Below are 20574 nucleotides of genomic sequence, written 5' to 3' on the forward strand. Positions count from 1 at the left end.
CAGTTATCACTCTGTCATCCAAAGAAGACTTTCTGGATTTTAATGCTGTAAACTTACTTTGTCTGACTTTAAACTGTATGTGAATTAAGTTGTATAACTTAAGTTTATATTTTCATGTCTTATTTACTTTATGCTACCTTTCTGAGATCATTCTTAATGTGTTTATAAGATAAAGACAGAGGGGATATGTTTTGGTGGATGTGAGGCGAGGTGTGGGGGAAGGGCCCATGCTAAGGCATCCCTTCCCCCTGAGGGACCAGCCATGTGATACTATAGTATAAAATAGAGTTTATTCAGGGCATGGGAAGGGGAGTTAAGAGGGTAGTAGTGGCAGAGAAAGGCAGAGAAAGAGAGTAGAAGAGTAGAGGCCAGCCATGAGCACAGGAAGGGGAGCATGGGAATGGGGAGAGAGGGGGAAGGGCGAGAGGACAGAGCTGGAGCAGGAAGACAAGAGCAAGAGAGAGCTGAGAGGGCCAGCAGAACCTTCTATAGTGAGTCAGGCTTACCAGGCTGTTGCCAGAAAACTGTGGACCAGAGCTTAGACAAAATGCTACCAGTTCTTATTTGTGTTTTTCTAACATATATTACTGTTTAGAATAAAATAATGATTTGAAGACACAGTATATCTCAACCACACAAATAATAAAGAATAGCTTTTTTTAATTAAAAATTTTTATTCGATATATCTTTTATTTACATTTCAAATGATTTCCCCTTTTCTAGCCCCCCACTCCCCGAAAGTCCGTAAGCCCCCTTCTCTCCCCCTGTCCTCCCACCCCTTCCCACTTCCCCGTTCTGGTTTTGCCGAATACTGCTTCACTGAGTCTTTCCAGAACAAGGGGCCACTCTTCCTTTCTTCTTGTACCTCATTTGATATGTGGATTATGTTTTGGGTATTCCAAAGAATAGCTTTTAAAATTAACAAGGGACATTGACTCAAATTTCATAAAATAGATTGAGGGAACTAAAGAAAAGTTAGCTTAAGCAGTTCTTTTAAACTCCTCTATCCTACAAAAAAAAAAGACAACATATTTTGCTCTCAAATAGCAAACCCCTATTATCAATAATTTACCTGATTCCTCACTTACCTCATTTGTTTGGCTATCTTTTATTAGGGGATAAGCATATCAAGAGAGGCTTGTCTTTCCCCATCTCTTATGCTCCTATCATCTGGTTTATTTCTGGGTATGAGTCTTGGAGTTTCAGTCATCCTTTTGGGATATAAAATAATGAGATGGAAATACAAAATATAATAAAATGGCCAGCTGAAATAGTGTGGTACCAGAAGCTTCTATTACACATTAATGGTACTAAACCAACTTGTAGACTCATTATTATTTAGAAACAGAAATTCTCTAATAAGATAAAAATAACATAGACATTTTCAGTTACTACAATTGAAAAGAATTGCTAAGATATTTATCCAGATAATTAGATTAGAACAATGATGAGCCTTACTGGGAATTATGGTGAATTTTACATTGAATTCCTGAAAATCGGAAAGATGCAACTAGGGAAATTCAGTGTCTGGTCCACAGAGGAGTGCCATAGTTACATTAAATTTCTTTCAGGTTATGATTTCTTACAAGAATGCTCTGAATTTCTTGTCATTGTAGTGGGACTTAAGAAAACATCCAGACACTTCATGAGTGATCCTGTGGGGAATGTCTGGAGACAAAGGGCTTTAGACATGGTTACTACATTGCCAGGGGCACAAAATGTCACTCTACATTTTCTTTCAAGAAGGTAGACTGCATGTACGGTGGTGATCTGAGATAATTTGTTGCCTGCTTACATAAGAGTGTCCCAGATGTGTGGGGTGTGGCAGGGAGGCCTAGATTAAGAGCAGTTCAAACTGTCCTCATCTTCAAGCTGGAACTGAAATTGGCCACACCTTTATGTGTAGTTAATTATTGTTACTTGCACAGAAGGTCTCTTTATTTTACATGCATGGGTTTTTGACAGTAGGTCATAGTAAACAACTTTGCTTAGCTCTCTGTTTTGTTAGTTAATAATTTTTAATTGTTTTGAAATTAAACTAACAATTACATAATGATTGCATAATTGGCTGTATCTCTTGAGGACTGATGGAGACTGTGGATCCTATGAAATAGGACTTCATACTAACAACTTACGTTTATGAGGACATCATACACACTGTGGAGTTAAACAGTGAGCTAGGAAAGACTGCAGAATGCTTTGATGATATACTAGTTCAGGAATCAGAAGAACTAATTATTTTTTTCTCCTGCTTCTTAATGAAGGACTAGTTATATACAATTACATTGCCAATTCTTAAATTTTTAGTTTTAGCTTTCCATGTTATAGAAAGAAAATCAAGGATTTGGAGGTCTTAAAGAACAATCTTATCACAATGTTAAGCTGCAAAATAATCTTTAGTTACAAGAATCTCTGCTTCTGATAAGTCTGAACTATTTTAATGAAACTCATTCTCAAACTAAAAGTCAAAGTGTAGCATGAAAATTATGTCAAATATTTCTCAGCAGTCCCAAATAACAAGCTACTGAGTATTCAGTCTTCTTACAAACCATGCACTGTATACAGAGAAGCACCAAAGAAGCTCTAAACTGGCCTTTCTTATGCACATTTATACTAAAGCTGCAATGCTTCAATAAATTTAGGAAGATTTAGATAAAATACATGTATATGTACATTTCTAAAATGGACCCAAGAACTCAAAGTGTTTACTATCTTGTATCCAGGTAGCTGCTTACATAACAGGCAGGGCAGCTTCTGGCCAGCTTTGGCACCAAGACAGGAGTCATATTTCTGGAAGCATCAATTTATTTTGAATAAAGATCCAATGTCTTCTACACAGATATGGTTTTCTTTAACGCCAACGGTATGCCTTTTTCTACTTACATTTCCTGGAAAATACGTGCATATTTTGTAACCAGTCTATGAATAATGAAATGTCTCCTAATGAATGGCAGACTTCAGAAGGTTGAGAATTTTAACCTGGGTAAACAAGTTCATGTTTGTATGTCTGTCTGGGTTTATGTGTGCTCACACTCCATTCCATAAACCATCTCACAAAAAGTCCTTTCTGCCACCCACCTCCCACATTTTATGGAGTGATGGGGGAGGGAAGGAGTCTAGTTATGTGCTTCTGTCTTGAGACAGTGCAGGAAACTTTAGAAACTAAAGCATGCATTCTTTCAAGATGTCCTTGCAGCAATAATATTTGACTAGAAGAAGAAAGAACATTCTCTTTGTTTATCAGGTTGTAGATCATCTTCCTGGGAAAGACTTTAACAGTGCTGAACATGTATAAAAAAAAAGCTGAGAGGATGGTGCTTGCTGCATCAGCCAGAGTGGAGAGCATCAGAGAGCCTGGCTCCTGGGTGCCTGTCACATCTCCTTTATTCAGCATCTTACTGTTTTATTGTTCCACGTGTGTCCAACACAGGTGGATGAACATAGTAAAACTAAGGGTCACGCTGACACCCCATATACAGTCTAGGTGGAAAACATCTCTCAGGGTTCCTTTCTTAAACACAAATGATAGACTGTGTCTGCACATGGCTCTGCATAGGCTTAGTAACATGACCTGTATTTTTAATTTAGACTTTTAATGTCTCAAATTTCTCAGAAATGGAATGAGTTGAAAACTATGACAATAAATTAGAAAAACATAATCCCATTTACTTTTGAAGGACAGCGACAAAAAGGTAACCATCATTTGTTACTCAGATGATAGCTGTTGCATTTTATACCCCCTCTGAGTTTTGGTTTGACAAGAATATTGGCAGTTTCATTTTCTCATGACTAAGTTACCTGCAAGTTGGCACCAACAGTAGGATGCTATGATAGCCCCATAGGTTACCTTACCAGTCACAGTGGAAACATTGCAAATGAAAGCAAAACCAAAAGGCAAGAGGCAGTTTAAAGTTCAAACAATTGCACACATGAACAGACACATACACAGATGTACATGCACACACACACACACACACACACAAACACACACAAACCAAATACATCTAATGATGTACATTGTAAATTCTCTTTATATCCATCTTTGTTATCTGACTTTTAAAAGTATAAGTGCTTCAAAAGCCTCTTCCTTTGTCAGTTTTCCAATATTAACCAGAAAGAGAGGGTAAGTGAGATATTGTATTTGTGCATGTACACTACTGTGGATTTTTAATGGAAATGTCAGCTCTGTTCTACTGAATTGAGCCTTGGGTTTTGTAAGCATTGGTTATATAATAGTTTCAGTGATGGATCAACTTCATAAAGTGGGATCACTCTCATTATGCAGCCATTGTGAAACAGACGACAAACCTGATGGATAAAGAAGAAAATGAAAGCCATTTAGCAACTAAGAAATAGAACTGTTGCTCTTAAAAGTAAAAAGGCAGCTGATAATTAAGTAAAACCTTCACGTGTATATTTGTTCCTCTTGTGGTACAAAACCATAGTAAAGTTGCAGGAAATATCAGCACCACTTCTGTTGTCGCCCTGCAAGTCACCATCCAAGTGGCATACCTGTGCTGATTTGCATCCATCAGCACCCATTTCTGCTGCAAGCTTTGAGGGGACAGGACTACTCCCTGGACACCTGACACCACAGAGACAGCTGTCTTTGATCTGTTCATGATTGCAATACAAAGCATCTATATTTCTCAATTCCCTTCAGGTTTCCCTCAGTTTCCTCTATCACCTGGCTTTGCTAAAGCCTCATCCTCAGCTTCACCATACCTGGGCAACAGTAGAAATCTGTGGTAAGCCTCCCTTCCGTTCCACCCTCTGACAATCCTCCTGTCACTCAGGCCTCGAGGCTACTCTGCACCTGCCACTTATCAAGGAACTGAAAATACAAACACAGTTCTGCTCCTCCAGCTCAGGCAACAGGTGCAGGCTCTGTAGGTCCTCTGGACTTCCCTCATTTTCTTTTCTGGTTTGTCAGCATCACTTTTCCAAAGTCTGGCAAGACAGTGATGCATCTCTAATGAAGACCACTGTGAACCCTATACCAACCACTGCCTGGTTAAGTGGGCATCTTCTGTCTTCTGAGTTTACTATGCTCCTCTGTCTCTCAGCATGCACCCGCATGTTTTTCTTTCTGTTACACACCCATTTATCTTCATCTGTGAAATCCTCCTGAGAAAGGGCTCTATGTTACTATTCCTGTTTATTTTATTAAATCCTGATGCCATGACTTAACTCTCAGTATTTGGTACACCTTTGAGTGAAAAAGAAAACAAAACGAGGGAATGGATATTCAAATGTATATAGTAAATGTAATATATAATGATGCTACATGTAAATGTGCATAAGTGTATGTGTGTGTGTGTGCATGTATGATGTAATAGTGTAAATACAATCCTGGAGCTGGAGAGATAGCTAAGAGATGAAGGACACCACACCAGCTGCTTTAGCAGTTGAGCAGAGTTCAGTTCCCAGCCCCCATATTAAGTGGCTCACAACCGCCCAGTAACTCTGGCTTCAGGATTATCTGGTGCTCTTGCTCTCCAAGGTTTCCTGCACATACCTGCATAACACAAACATACGCGCAATGAAGAAAAACACAAAAAAATATGGCTTGTAAGAATATATAATGAAAAGTTCCAGTCTCAGAGATCTATTTTGGATATTTCCTCTTGTACTTCCTGAAATGGCATTAGAATTAGGCTGTAAATACTCTTAATTGGCAGAGTCATAGAAAACAGAACATGTGTGTGGAGAATGAAAATAAACAGTTCCTACATGGAAATATGTAAATCAATGTGTAAACTTTCTGTTGAGTGATTCTATGCAATGTTATTCCATTTTGTTGTTGTTGTTGTTGTTGTTGTTGCTGTTGAGGGGGAAGTTACTGTCCTCGGAGCTCATGTCTAGAACATAAACTGGTTGATTTTGTTCTGGGCAGATGAAAATGTGGTGTGTTGCTAATGGTGACTCCTACCCACAAAGCTTGGTCTCACACTCAGACTGGTCCCCTAACAGCAGCCTTGTGGGTCTGCCTCCACAGATTAAATTACTCATGGTCAACCAAGAACTAAACATGCTAAATGGAAAATTCCAGGGATAAACAATTCCTAAATCTTAAATACTTTTATTACAGTACATTATATGGTGGTTCTGTTTCTGTATTGCCTATTGCTAATTTTTCACTATGTGTAATTTATAAGTTAATCTCCCTTACAGGTGTGCAAGAAACAAACAACAAACAAACAAACAAACAAACCTATCCAGAGAGTCATCTAGCTCTTTGGTCATGAGCCCTACAGATGAGTGTTTAGGGGTACCTCTTTCACTGACAATTTTCTGGTTGTTCTCCCAAAGTTTGACCCATCCTTTTCTTCTCCACCCTCCCGTTTCTCTAGACAGAGGAATGTGCCTGGGTGTGTGAGGCGGTGGTTTACAGTAAGGCATAATTGGTGTAATCTTCCAGAGCTGTTTTTCTGAGATCCTGGCTTGGGGAGAACATTGAATCCACATGTCCTTTCTTTCTCTTGTTGACACTGACATCCAGCAGTCTGCATCTGCTCTGTTTTTAGTTTTATTACTTTTTTTTCTCACTTTTTGTTTTCACGTGGCCTTACTTTTCTAAACTTACCCCAGATGCCAAGCCCTTCTAAATGCTAACCTTTTCTGAAGGTCGCTGAGTGAGGATTATTAGTTTGGTCTGTGAAATGAAGGATAATAATCTATATTTACATTCTTTCAGCTTTTCAGGAGATGGCGTGATGACTCAAACAAAATACTTTAAAGTCAAATTCTGACCTTTTTAAATTAAAAGGACATTTTAAAGCATGATTGATAAAATTCAGCCTTATTCATGTGTACAACACTATAGTTTAGTCTTAATCTATGCTTGGCATGATTCTTCTTGAGTTTCCGCAAGCCAAGGTAGCAATTCTGCCAATGTCAAAGTTATTTATCTTCTGTTTCTGTTTTGTTTTTGAGACAGTATTTTGTAGGTAGCTCTGGACAGCCTAATACTCACTATACTATCCTCAAATTAGTGACACATCTCTTGCCTTAGCCTTTTTAATGCTCGGATTTTTAGGCATGTATCACTGTGCCAAGCTGTTTTTTAAACCCTGTTTTGTTCATCTCTTTTCTCCTCCCTTCCTACAGAGCTGTTAGTGGTCTCAGGACATCAGACCTGCTAGACAGGTGCCCTGTCTCTCCAGCACACATCCACTCTCCTGATCTTACTCTGGAGCAAGGAGACCAAACCTATTCTTTCAAACGTATTGATATTTAAAAGACTCAGGCTAAGACACTCCTTGGAGTGATTCATAGATTCAGCAGTGATCCTATGACCTTATGTTTTTCACAAAAATAATTATATGAGTCTCTGACTAGCCCTAATTTCAACTCTAAAACAACCGCAAATCTCTGTTTATCCTTAACCTGCCCAGACTCCCTGAGTTCTCAGCTGTTTTTATTTTATATCTGGAAAGTACCAGGACCACCCTGAAAAAAGATGATAATTTTATCCTTCAAAAATATTGAACAAACACTGCTCTTCGTGAGAAAAGTTGAAGCCACAAATATCCACACCCAATAATTAGCTAATCAAGTTTGAATGCCCAAAAATAAATAGAAAAGTTAAAACTGGAACCCAACATTTTTCAACCATTTGACAAATATGTAAAATGTTATAGCCAAACTGCAATTGTGTAGAGTTTAGGTTCATAAATGCATTATTTCTTGATATAACTGTTCTATAAATAGTTAATACAATTTTAATTAAACTAAATGTAAAGTGCTATTTAAGTAACTCTCCTGAATTTTTTAATTCCTCTGCTCACCATGGATAATTGAAAATGTGACTTTTGAACAAAATATCACTTGAAGTTATTTAGTTTAAAAATTAGCATAAATATTGCTGGCCATTCACACTTACTTCCTATCATGATCTTAATATTTCTATATGCAGTGCTACCAAATCGAGTATCAATATAGTGACACATTATATTAGGCATGAACAGGCCTCAGAGTTGACACAGAAAAGAACTGGACATCAAATTCTCATTACAAAGGAGTTTTATTTATCTGGGAAGGGAAAATGGGGAATAGAGACCGAAACAACCCTGCTCTGCTTGTTAGGAGACCCACATGAAGATCAACCTTCACGTTTGCTACAAACATGTAGGGGCCTCGGTCCAGCTCCTGCACACTCCCTGGTTGGTGCTCCAGTCTGTGTGTGCCCATGGGCCCAGGTTAGTTGACTCTATGGGTCTTCTGGTGGTGTCTTTGATCCCTCCTGCTTGCCCAACTCTATACCTTCTTCTTCTACGAGACTCCCAGAGTTCTGCCTGATGTTTGACTAAGGATCTCTGCGTCTGTTTCTGTCTGCTATTGGATGGAGCCTATGAGGAGACAGTTATGCTAAGTGCCTGTCTGCAAGCACAGCAAAGTATCATTAATAGTGTCAGAGGTTGGCTCTCTCACATGGAATGGCTCTCAAGTTGGCTCAACCATTAGTTGGCTGTTTTTTCAGTCTCTGCTCCACCTTTATCACTGCACATCCTGTAGATAAGACAAATTTTTGGTTGAAGATTTTATAGGTGGATTGAAGTCCCCCTCCTTCCTCTCCAAGTTGAGCCTGGCAACAGGAGGTAGTCACTTCAATCTCTGTATCCCCCCTCTTGTAGGAATTTCTGCTAGGGTCATCCAGAACAAAGACATCGTGAATTTTGTAAGGAAATAGATGAAACGTGAGAATATCATCCTGAGTAATGTAATCCAGAACCAGAAAGAGAGATATGATATGTACTCATTTATAAGTGGACATTAGCCATAAGGTACAGAATAACAAGGCTATAATCCGCAGACACAAAGAAACTGGGTAATAGAAAGTCCCAAGGGAAGATGTACAAATCTCAATCAGAAGAGGAAATTAAACAGTCATCAGAGGTGGTTGGAGAGAGGGAACTGGGTAGGAGAGGAGCAAGGAAGGAAATGTGGATGTTGATCAGGAGTTGGAAGAAGGCTGGGAGAAAGAAAATTGGTGTGGGGCACAGAAAATCAGTCTGGTGACTAGCTATGTGCCTGGGACTGGAGAAGGTACAGGAGTCTATGGGAATGACCCTAGCTGAGAATCTGGTTTTCTTGGCTGGAATCATGGTAGCTCTCCACTGAGGCCAGAGACTTGATTTTACCTTTGAAGAGAACTGAGAAAGCAGAGAAACTGAGACATCAGCTGAAACCTTGGGGGAGCTGATATCTTGATGCTCCTGAAACATCCTTTAGTTGAGTCATCAGTAACATCAGAGTTCTAGGAAGTATAAATTATAGGAGAAAATATAATCCAAATGGCCTATGTATCAATCAAAATGAAAGTATTATCCATTACCTTGATGGTTGTCCTGGGGTTTTGTGGTCTCAATAACTGGACAATGTTTGGTCTTTATCTGTCATTTAAAAAGCATATAAACTTCATTCAGCTGCCACACAGAGCAGCAGGAAGTCAGGTGTCAGACCCAGGGCTGAGAGATTTTTTTCCTGTAGAGAACTTGGGAAAACTGACCTTTCACTGATCATGCAGAGTAGAGAAACTCAAAAGTGTTCACAGTTTGGTCAGAGGACTGGCTGAAGGCGAGGCATGGGTCTCATTTGACCAGTGGTTAGGATTACTGTAATTCAGGTGGAGTTGTTGTATACCATCTATTATCTTGTGAGATCATAAGGTTCCCATTAGGAAGGGGCATTTGTCTCTATTATGGGAAGCTTAAACATTTTAAATGTTGTATTTAGCAGATCTCCAGAGAGTTTGAAGACCATATATTTAATATAATTGATTTTAGGATTAACCTTAAAAGCATATACAGGAGGCTAAATAAAGCTTGTCATCAAATAGATTACACAACAAGTTAAATTGTTAGCTTTTTATAAGACTAGGATTTTACAGCTTTATTCCTGGTAAGTTTGAATTTTAAAAAACTTGCATTAAAGGTTTAATTGAATTACCTTTAGTATCAAAGTAGAATATCATAGATTTTTATGACTCTATTTATCTAAATCAGCTTTAAACTTTGCTAAACTTTAAATTTAGAAAATTAGCTTAAATTAAATTTAAATTGAGAAATTAACATTGTTAAAATTTAGCAAAGTGAATAAACACAAAGAAACTAAGCCAATATTACTGTGAAGCCAAGTAAATCTTAGGACATAAATTTTATTTATCAAATATACCATATCTATCAAATATATGTTGTTATTTCTTTAAATTCTTTAGAAGGCTGTTGTTAAACAGAAAAGGCATAAATAGGTAGGTGTAAATCTCTAAGCCAGCTTTTATTAATGTGAGTATGTAGAGGAAGAAAATAAGGTTGAAAAATGAAGCTCTGCTGGGGGTAATTTCTGCAAACGCCAAGAGGAAGGAGGGGCAGAAGAGGGAGAAGAGGAGGGGGGAGGGAGGCGGAGAAGGAGAGAGTGACAGAGAGGGAGAGAGAAAGAGAGAAAGAGAGAGAGAGAGAGAGAGAGAGAGAGAGAGAGAGAGAGAGAGAGAGAGAGAACGCACGAATGCAGGAGCATAGGCCCCCCCATGGTCCCAAGCATAGAGAATCTACAGCAGGAGGAGAGGCCTAGGAGCCACGCTCTATCTAGGAGGCATAGGAAGAGAGAGCAGTCATCCTGTAGGGGGAAGAGGAAACTTTAGACTGGAGGCAGGAGCTGAGAGACAAGAAAAAATGTTGCAAAGGCCAGGAGGGACTTAAGGAGCTTGTAAAATTGCAAGCAGCTCCAAGAGGCAGGAACAGAAAGGTGTGACAGTGTGCTGCAGGAGGGAGCTGAGAGACGGCAGTGCCATAAAGTATCATAGAAGCCAAAAAAGGTATAGAGAAGTTGTGTGAGCAAGAAATGATCAGAGGCCATAGCAGGACCAGAGGCTGGAGGTAGTGGTATTGGAGCGGGACAGCAGGTGGGACTGTCACTCCTAGGGAAAGAGGCAAGGCCATGTAGGGCCTCAAAAGGCATAAAGAGAGTTAAAACAGGTAGCTCCTAGTGGGAGGAAGCAAGGGAAAGGTACCAGGCTGCCAAAGGTAGGATTGTATCTTCTGGGGGAAGATAAAAGAAAGTTAGAGAGAGGGGAAGACAAAAGGGAGCATACACGCCAATAGTAGAGATACTCAGACAGGTGTAGAAGGCCAGAGTCAAGAGATTTTAGATGACTGTCCCAGGCAGTGTCGTGGGAGGGTATAAAAGGAGCTGGAGAGACACAGCATAGGCAAGGAGGAGAATGGTTAGAGCATGTGGGTGAAAGACAGAGCTGAGAAGGCAGGGTTTAAAGTTTGTGGCCAAATTTAATTGAGAGGAGCCTTTGACCAGGAGGTGCAGCCTGGACCAAGATGAGAGGCAGAAGGGCTAGAGAAGGGACTAGAGGGAGGGAAACATCAAGGAAGGAGAGAGAGAGAAGACAGGAGGCGGGCAGGGGTAGGGTGTTTAATCACTGGGATCAAAGATGGGGAATTTGTCTTTAGGGCAGGAGGGAGCTAAGACAGCAGCATATGCAGCAGTGCAGGTCTGGTGGTGATCTCCTGATAGTGAGTAAGGGTTTGATGGTTAATAGGTGATGAGACAGGGAACAGAAAGGGGACGGGGAAGCAGAGCTGGAATGCAGAGACAGCTCTGGAATGTCTGGAGAGGGCCAGGCAGGGAGGGAAAAGAGTAAAAGGTGATCTCCTTCCATCTTTCAGTGTCCATAAAAATTGTAAAGGATTCTTCATTCAAGAGTGCATAAGTACCATCATTTGAGGTGGAGTCCTTTGAAGTGGATTCTTTAGGAGACATCCCAGAGGCAAATAGATAGGAGTGCAGGTGTTGGTGTTGGTGTTGGTGTTGGTAGCAAAGCAGTTGCCCTCAGTAGATGTGACCAAGAAACCGAAGTTGAACTTAGAGACTTCCTTAAGACAACTGAGTGGTCTTGGAGAAGGTGTTTTGGATCCCAGGAAGTCCTGGAGAGAGAAGAGAACTTTATGACCCTTTCATCAGGAGTAGTACCTCATGTCCAGGAAAAATCCACTGCCTGTCAATAGGATTTTGAGGAGGCAAACATGCAGGAGCCAGATTCTCTGAAAAATGTCCACTACTTCAAGGTAGTCATTCTTTCCACAGCACAGAGTGTACCTAAGATGTCATTTGGAGGAGTGCACTGTGGCCTGCTGAAGACAGTGGCAGGGTGAGTTCTCCCCACCCCCAACAGACACAACAGTGACACTAGACTATCACTGGCCATCACCTGGTATGCCGGGGAGTGTTTAAGACTGCTAATTAAGGAAAACTCACCAATTAGCCAGTGTTGGATAAAGGCTGCTGGACGGTCCAGCAAGTGTGAGAACTGGCCTCAGTCCTATGGATTGATCTGAATCACTGTCAGTCTTGGTAACAATGGAGGGGCCTTGGGGTCTGCACAGAACACACACAGACACGAAATTCTCAGCATGAAGGAGATTTATTTACTGGGGAGGGGACAATGGAGAGGGCAGCTAGCACTGGATTGGACAAAGACAGTCAGAGGAGGCTCTATAGGAGTGCTTTTAAAAAATTATTATTATTATTATTATTATTATTATTATTATTATTATTTAATCTTTTTGTTTACACTCCAGTCATTAGACCCCTCCCATTCTACCCTCCAACATTTCCTCATCCCATTCCTCCTCCCCCATCTCTGAGAGGATGTCCCCATCCACCATCCCACTAGACCTCCCTGCTCCCTGGGGCCTTAAGTCTCTTAAAGGTTAGGTGGTGCTTCTCTCACTGAGGCCAAACCAGGCAGTCCTCTGCTGTATATGTGTTGGGAGCCTCATATCAGCTAGTGTATGCTGCCTGGTTGGTGGCTCAGTGTCTGAGTGATCTCCGTGGGGGGGGGGGTGTCCTGGTTAATTGAGACTTCCACAGCACATATATTAAATTGGAATGATACAGACAAGACTAGCATGGCCCTGTGTAAGGAGTGGATTTTTTTTAAGGAGAATGGGGAAGTTTGTGCTAGGATGAATTTTTAAGTCCTTATTGGACAGGATAGCTAGTGGAGCCGAATAATGAATATTGAATGCTGGACCTTGGTGGTTTGGTATACGCACCTTGGTGGTCAGGCTCAGGAAAGAGTCAGGCAGAAGGAAGTGGTCAAATAAGGAAATAGACCTTGGTGGCTAGCTTTAGGAATGTGGAAGTGAAGAAATGAAGGAATCTATGGTTTACAAAAGGGAGAGGGCAAGATCTTGTTTGCAATGCCTAGGCCTGTTAGAGAGATCTTCCGGGCCCAAAGTAAAATTTAGTGCATATTAAAAGATCCCATTTGTAAATTTCATATTTGGGAAAAATAAAACCAGTGAAATATGATTACAGGGTAGGGATTAGCCAACTAAATGGTTTCTTGGTAGAACACTGCTTCTACCCCCAATACTCTCCAGAATTCAGACCTGTCGATACTATACGATACGAAGAGAGATCCAGATGTGATGTCCCTCTCACTGTAGTACTGAGGGTTTTTACTGGGTGCTCATTTTGTAAAGGCGGGAGCAGACAGACCACTTGGCTTTTCCAGAACATGTTCTTAACAAAGCTGATGGTTACACTGATTGCCTTTCCATCCAGGATTTCCTGCTTTCTAGATTTTGATAGGAATACTTTAATCTTTTAGACAGTGTTTTTTTTTTAAGAAAACAAAAATCTCTATTTCTAGACCTGAGCATGAAATGATGAAATGGTGAGTTTGTTTTTCAAAAGACACCTGTATGTACTGACACTTTCGCATTTGGGTTAAGGACCTCAGTTTGCCACACCCTTGATTTGTAGGTTGGGGGAGGGCTTGAGAGAAGGAAGGCAAAGCAGAGCGTTGGTGTGGAGGTGGAGTTATACACAGGCTGGGTAGGAAGCATTTTCTATATTATTTGACAGTTTACTTTGCAAAATAATTTTTAATAACATCTCCTCCCTGAATGAGAAAGTCCAATATGATGTGTCTTACTGTTGTTGTTGGTGATGATGTTGGTTATCGAGATTTCCAGACCCTGGTTAAGGAATGGAGTGAAGAATTATACACCCTGCTCTCCATGTCCATAGAGGTAAGGAACCATAGATCCTCCTATTGCATGTTTTATAAAAGGATGAAGACTCATAATGTTGATATTGTTGATGATGTGAGGACACAAAGACACAGAGTTAAGAAGACATTTCCCGGTGCATACAGCAGAAAAATGCAACTTCAGAGCCAGTGCTGGTCACAGTGGGGGTGGCCGGGAGCATCTGGGGAGTATCTGATATCCTGCTGCTAGGATTATAAGGCTCATTTCACTCTCCTTTTTGAGTAATATTTTGTCTCTTTACTTAGTACTTTTATTAGTATTTTTTCCTTAATCATTGCCTGTGTTTTGAGTCTGACATCCCAGTTTTTCTGGAATTCTCTAGGTGTCCAATAGTGAAAATTCCCTTGAGATATATAAGATATATATAAAGTAGGGGGAGACTATCTGTATAGAAGGAGAAAGTGATAGACAGAGGATGCAAGAGAAGCTAATGGGGCATAATGAGTAAGGCCATTGTGCATGACACAGATGGATGAGAACCAGATAATGAAATCTCAGATTTGTGCAAAGGAATATACACAATTTAAAAAGAAAATCTTTTAGGCTTAAGTCATTCTGACTTATTGATTCCTGTAAAAAATTTACTTGATGATAGCTAAATCAGTTGAATGGTTTCTGAATGTGGGACTCTCCAGTGACTGCATCTGCTTTGGTACAAATTCCACTAGCCAGAGAGAGGTGTCCGAGCCAGCTCAGCTCCTCAGCTGCAAGTCTTTACTCCACATTTCAGCCCATGAAGAATGTCCCATCATAAACAGCAGCACATGAGGGTAAATGGCATTCCAATCTTCCTCTTTTCTTGCTTCTAGTCTTTACAATGTGTGGGCTTAATACCTCCTTCATCCTCAAAGGATGTAAACGTGTAAACGTTTGGACATCAGGTAAACATGTTCAGAATTTACTAAAAAGGTTTACCATTTTCATATATTCTCTTTCATGAAGAACACCAGATGAGGCCAGTTTAAGAAGGATAAATAGAGTCTGAAGACTGCAAGTCAAATTCACTCTTTACTCCCCTGCTAAGTATCACCTTTCCAACAGCTTCCCACACATAGAGTGTAGAGAAGGAAAATGGGAAAATGTGCCTTCCCCCTCCCCAACATCTATCAAAACAGCATCATTATCCACTTTTTAATAAAATAAACAGGCCCAATAAAAGAAGAGTAGAATTAATAAGCCTGTTTCCTTTTGGTAGAAGCTCACAAAATACAGAACTCAACTTTAAGTTTTGCACATTTGTACCATCAATGAATGAGTTCTAACCATTGCCTAGAGAAGATATGCACACACAATTCCAGAAGTCCAAAGAATTCCATTCATTAAAATAAAGACAGGCACTGTGCTGTGCGTAGGCAGAGGGATGTTTTATTTTGCAAAACACTAGACTTGTAATTTTCCAACATCTGAAGGAAGTTAAAAAACAATCACCATGATCATTTTGGTTACTCTGAAGCCAGCAGTATATGAGTAATGCTTTGGCACTTTATGGGTCATCCAAAATCATCAAACAGACCTTCAAAAATGCTGGAAGTAGGAGCCACACCTCTTTTTTTCCCTCTGGGCATGGAAAAACCATCTAAAACTGACTTTCAGTGAAACCAGAATTCTAAGTAACAGACACCAAGTTTATTTTTAGAGACTGGGTTACCATTAATATATATTCGGAGACTGTTCAGTCTGAGTGAAACACATAAAGTCCTTCTCAATTATTTATACAGAAAGGTTTCAGTCTCTACTCTATGTCCTACAGAGCACATAAAATATATACAGCCCAATAATAGGAACATACTTAATTAACATACTGATAGATTCACTTTCAGTGCAATTAATTTACCCTAAGCAGTACTCACTTTATGAGGTTTTAAATTGTCAGAAAGAGGCACACTCAGCTCCAACTTCAACATGAGACAATGGAAGATATTCATTTTATGTTTTTTTAAAGTTTGCTTTGAACCATTTTTCTATGTATTAAATGCTTCCCCTCCCCCCACAAGTAAAAACTAACCAGTGGCTTCCACCCCAGCTGTCTGTCTCCCTCTCCAAAGCCTGCTCTGCTGCCTCATGATGCCTCCCCTTTGTTGGAAGTTGACACTGTACTAACAAAAACTGCTGGCAAGAGGCTATAATTAAGACCTGAGAGCTTGGGATTATTCAGGAGAGACAGTTTAGTTCCTTGTTGCCCTTGAGCACTTTCAAAAGGCAGGAGGTACTTTTTGCTCCTAATTAAAGCCGAGAATGCACTGACTGAAGGCCATTACATGAGATGAAGAAGGAACATATTTGGACAGGTTTTATTCCTAGTGGTTGCTTCATTTACAGCCTGGCTTTTTAGTTTGTTTTTTAGTCAGGGAGAACCAGCTTCATGCAACTTTTAAAACCAAGAATAAAGTTGTCATGCCCATGAGAGGGGGCAGGCTGTGGCAGCTTCTAAGAAGGTAAACCTAACTGACTGGATTCAGGTTAGTGTTAGGAAGAGAAGCTTAAAACATTAAGATAAGTGTGCCTTTGTTTTATTTTTATTTTAAAAACGTATTCAGGGTTATGCAAGAGTGGAATTCATACAGAAAAAAAAACATAAGCAAGCATGCAATAGGGTGGAGAAATGATCTGGCTTAAGAATTTTGTTATCATCTTGTACATCTATCCAGATGTGTGGTGGTGCCTGGTCATGCTTTATTAAGAATACATTAAGAAGGTTTACCAGACTTCTGTCTGTTGTGTATTTACCTCTGATGTATAGACTTTTAGGATTAGAATATATGACTATTTTATTCACTGCTGATCTTGAGGCCCCAAAAGGAACTGGCATATATTGAAGACTCAATAAACTTTGTCATTAGAGAGAGAGAGAGAGAGAGAGAGAGAGAGAGAGAATGAAAGAAGGAAGGAGGAAGGAACAAAGGAAGGATGGAAGGAAGGAGGAAGGGAGGAATGAGTGATGAGGGAAGAGGGAGCCAGGGAAGTAGAGTGGAACATTCTCATTGAAATCACTTAGCACAAGGAATCTTGTGTATGTGATTTTAAGCAATCCAGTGTCTTTAAGAAATTGGCTGTGGTATGTACAAATGAATTCATAGCATTCCAAGGCAATACTTGTATAAAACAGCACAAACAACATCTCTTTGCTTAATATAGTTACCTATGTGCTCAATTCTGCCAATGCTCCCATTCACTTGACTCTCATTATTGGGAATCCTTGGGTGTGGGACTGTAATGGCCCCAGGTTATGAAAGAATGGTTGAGTAGATCATCAATCCCTGATACCTCAGATGAGGAGAGCAGGAGTTGGCTCCCTCCCCACTCCCAGCCTAGTGCTATGAAGCCAGCTCTCCCACCATCAACCCTAGTAAGAATGTATTACCCTGACAGTTACCAGGCTTCACCCCATTTGACCTTATAAGATCCCCTTTCCCATGAAGCTGCTGAGCACACAGATGAAATATCTTCCATCACCCCTGTTCCGGCCAATGGTACAAGGCCACACAAACCTAGTCCCAGAGACCATGACCAAGTACTTACTTACTTATTCAGCCTCCACCACTATTGAATTGAACTGGTTCCCTGAAGCTGTTCATGAGTCCTGAGTATGTGTTCTTTTCCTTTGCCCGTGAAGTAGAGCACCTATCCAGGCTAAGCTTCATTCCTTCCAGTCCAGCCTGGTGCACAATGGTCAGGCTACCCTGAGGGGAAAAAATCCTGGAGGGCAATAGATGTTTCTTACTTCTCTGTGTACCTATTAGTTTTCAGGTATGGTCAGACATATTCTTCCAGTGGGCCTCAGCATGCAACCATGCACTCGCAGCTCCTCCCAAATCCTTCTCACCTTTCTACCCAACTTCATTCTCTCTCTCTCTGTCTCTCTCTCTCTGTCTCCTGTCTCTCTCTCTCTCTCTCTCTCTCTCTCTCTCTCTCTCTCTCTCTCTCTCTCCTCTCACTCTCATTCTTGCTCTTTCTCTCAAATACACACAAACACATGTGCACACACACATGCACACACACACACACACACACACACACACACACACACACACATACTGAAAACAAAACAACAAAACCAAAAAACCAAAAACCAAACACACATAATATACTTTTTTTAAAAATTCCTTTAATTTTGTACAGTCCAGTTGTTGCCTTACTCCTGATCTGCCCTCCCACAGCTCCTCATTCCATTATCCGCATCCCCCCCCACCCCCCACCCCCACCATCATTTCCAAGAAAATGTTCCTTTCCCACCAGGGCTGGGGTCTCAAGCCTTTTGGGGATTAGGTCTTCTTCTACCAATGAGGCCAGACCAGGCAGTCCTATGCTGTATATGTGTTGGGGGCCTCAGACAAGCTCATGTGTGCTGCCTGGTTGGTGGCTCAGTGTCTGAGATCTCAAGGGTCCGTGGGTCAGTGTTTGTTGAGACTGATCAGTTTTGCAGGCAAATGGATGGAACTAGAAAATATCATCCTGAGTGAGGTAACTCAGACCCAAAAGGACATGCAGGGTATCATAGTTTGAATAATCTTGGCCCCAGGGGTGGTACTGTTTGGAGACATGGCCTTGTTGGAAAGGTGTGTCATTGTGGGCATGGGCCTCGAGACCTTCATCTTAACTGAATGGAAGTGAGTATTCAGTTAGTAGCTTTCAGATGAAGGTGTAGAACCCTCAGGTTCTCCTGCACCATGCCTGCCTGGATGCTGCCTTGTTCCTGCCTTGCTGATAATGAACCGAACCTCTAGAGGACCCTGTAAGTCAGCCCCAATTAAATGGTGCCTTATAAGAGTTGCCTTGGTCATGGTGTCTGTTCACAGCAGTAAAATCTTAACTAAGACACATGGTATGTACTCACTAATAAGTGGATATTAGCCCAAAATATATACAGAATACCTAGGATACAATCCACAGAACTCAAGAAGGTTAACAAGCAGAAGGGCCCAAATAAGGATGCTTCTGCTTCGATCCAATTTGGGAAGGAGAACAATCACAGGAGGCAAAGGGAAGGAGGGACCTGGGTGAGGAAGGGGGGAAAGGAAAACATGATCAGGTATGGGAGAAATAGGAGTGAAGCCCCAAGGGCCAGAAAAATGAATGAAAATATGAAATCCTACAGCAGTGGGAGGTTTGAGGAGATCCTCTAGAAAAGTACCAGATACCTGGGAGGTGAGAAACTCTCAATACTCAAAGAGATCTTACATAAAATGCCCAAAAGTAGGGAGAGGGAAGTTGCAGAGTCCCCCTCCAGAGAAAGACTCTTCCAGCATCAAGGACAGGGTTGCCATCACATAGTCAAGAACTCTGACCCCGAATTGTTCCTGTCTAAAAGAACTGCAGGGACAAAAATGAAGAAGAGACTGGGGGAAAGGAGGTCCAATGACCTGCCCAACTTGGGCTCCATCTCAAGGGGAGGCTCCAAGGCCTGACACTATTACTAATGCTATGGTGGGCTTACAGACAGGAGCCTAGCATGGCTGTCCTCTGATAGGCCCAACAAGCATTTGAGTGAGACAGATGCAGATACTTATCCCCAACCATTAGATGGAAGTTGCAGCCGCCTGTGGTTGAATTAAGGAAAAGCTGGAAGAAGCTGAGGAGGAGGATGACCTCATCAGAAGACCAGCAATCACACATACACATATCATTTAATCTTTAAAAAAAAAAAACATGTTATCTATAAGCCAAGCAATACAACATATGATATAATAGCAAGGAAAATATATTCAGCTGTCCCCAAATTTATCATATTTCAAAGATACATATTCAATTCTGTGTCATAATGTAAAAAGGAAAGTGAAAATTTAATCAATACTGATCTAAAAGACTATGAAAGAGCATATCCTTATACAGAGTTAAATACTCAAGTGTAGTTGCATTTGTTGACTAATACGGCCTATATATTTTAGGACGAAATCTTGGTGACTCTTGTTGAATCCCTGAGTCTTATTTTGCAATTTTAACTCCAGTCATTTACATTTCATACATAGTGTATAGGAAATCACCAAGTTGGACAATTGTCAAAAGTATTTTAAAGTTTTCTGACAACTTACTATTAATCTTGGGGTTTGACGTTGACTTTAAACATATTCTTAGGCTATGCAAAGAAAGGTTAAATTATATTCACACATTTTAGTTCCTTATTAATAGCCATCTCTATGTGTTGCTTATTTTGTTGATTTTCATGAAAGACTTAATTAATTGATCTATGGCTAGGCAGGCTTGTTTGGTTTGGGCTGATGTACAGATGTCTCTTGACATAGATGCTTCCAAAGATATATGGTGTGCTTTTCAGATCTCAGGCTAACAGATACAAGCCCTCCCATAAGCCTGTTTCAATTGTTTTCTAATGTCTCTTCAAAGCATAGCTTGAACTCATCAGTAAGTACAAACTCTACCATTTGGTCTTTTTCTCTAATTCTACAGATTTAAATAAAAAAGTGTTTAATGATTACAGGAATTTCTTTCATGATCTTTCTCTGTTTAAATTTTTATATATTGATTGTGGTGTGTGTGTGTGTGTCTC

At 40.4% G+C, this 20574-nt stretch overlaps 1 non-coding gene across 1 annotated transcript; it reads left to right on the plus strand.

The window, feature by feature from the left end:
* Window positions 1-12869: 12869 nt before the first annotated feature.
* LOC127683852 (U6 spliceosomal RNA) lies at window positions 12870-12971 on the plus strand. Its single transcript, XR_007977643.1, has one exon. It is a non-coding gene; the product is annotated as a U6 spliceosomal RNA (small nuclear RNA).
* Window positions 12972-20574: the final 7603 nt, after the last annotated feature.

This window comes from Apodemus sylvaticus, chromosome 4 (assembly GCF_947179515.1).
Source record: "Apodemus sylvaticus chromosome 4, mApoSyl1.1, whole genome shotgun sequence".
Classification (NCBI taxonomy): domain Eukaryota; kingdom Metazoa; phylum Chordata; class Mammalia; order Rodentia; family Muridae; genus Apodemus; species Apodemus sylvaticus.